The following is a 1,287-nucleotide window of genomic DNA, read 5'->3' on the forward strand; positions in this document are numbered from 1 at the left end:
TCTCATAATTATGACTTTGAATCTCATAATTATGACTTTGAAAGTCGAAATTATGACTTTGAATCTCATAATTATGACTTTGAAAGTCGAATTTACGACTTTGAATCTCATAATTATGACTTTGAAAGTCAAAATTATGACTTTGAATCTCATAATTTACGATTTTGAAAGTCGAAATTATGACTTCCTGTTGGTCTTTTATTTTTTCTTTCATGGCGGAAATGGGCTTCCATACTCGCCTGCGGTCAATCACTGTGAGGAGTTTTTCATCTTTTGTTGTGCTAGGTGGGTTCAGACTGTAAATTTGTTGATATATAGAAAATGTTTTGTGAGTGTTTTGACTGTTAATTGGTGTAGCAGTTGTCTGTTATTTTACTGTTTATTTCTGTTGATGTTATTTTTGATTGATTCATTGAATAAGAATGTTTTGTTTTGGTTTTGAAAATTTGTTAACCGTTGTAAGTGTTGTTTAAACTATACGATCACATCTTAAAAAAAAAAAAAGAAATAATAAAGAATTCTGAGGAACGCTGGTGGAGCCTGTCGGACCACTTGCCTGCTGTCAATCACATTGTGAGGAGTTTTTCATCTTTTGTTGTGCTAGGTGACCAACAACACAATAAGAAGAGTTACACCAGACTTCTTGAGAGCAAGATAAGATCTCTGGAAATGAAGCTGAAGGAGGGAGGGAAGGAAAGAAAAGCCATTGAGAAGAAACTTAAAAAAAACTCCAATGGAGGAAGCCATAGAAAGAACTAAGCTAGAGTTTAAAGCAAGGATCGATCTAACTTCAGGCGTATTAGCTGAGGAGAAAGCGCGAAACAAGGAATTAGTAAACCGTCTGTTGAAAAAAGATCGCCAGGTGATCAAGCTCTTGGAGATACAGGCTAAACAGGAGAGAGAGGCAGTGGTTGTGAAAAAAGGTTTTGACCACGCAGTGTCTGATTTTATAATTGGAGACCTGAGGAAAGAAAATCAATCCTTAAATGGTCAAATAAAGGTACTAACCAAAAGCAGGGAGAAGGATCAACAACACATCAAAGAAGTTACCAACCAAGTATTGAAATTGAGAGAACTGTACCTCAGTGAGAGGATGAAACACGAGAATTTTAAGGAATCCATGAAGAACAAAGTGGCTAAGGTAGGAGATGATATTGTTTTGGAAGGGCCTAAAGTTCAAAGCAAATTTGAGACACAAACCACCAATAAAACACTCAAACTTCTACCATCCACCACTGACAAAATAACCCTGCAGACACCCAAAACACAGTCAATTAGCAATCAAAG

This window comes from Poecilia formosa, unplaced genomic scaffold (assembly GCF_000485575.1).
Source record: "Poecilia formosa unplaced genomic scaffold, Poecilia_formosa-5.1.2 Scaffold126, whole genome shotgun sequence".
NCBI classification, from domain to species: Eukaryota; Metazoa; Chordata; class Actinopteri; order Cyprinodontiformes; family Poeciliidae; genus Poecilia; species Poecilia formosa.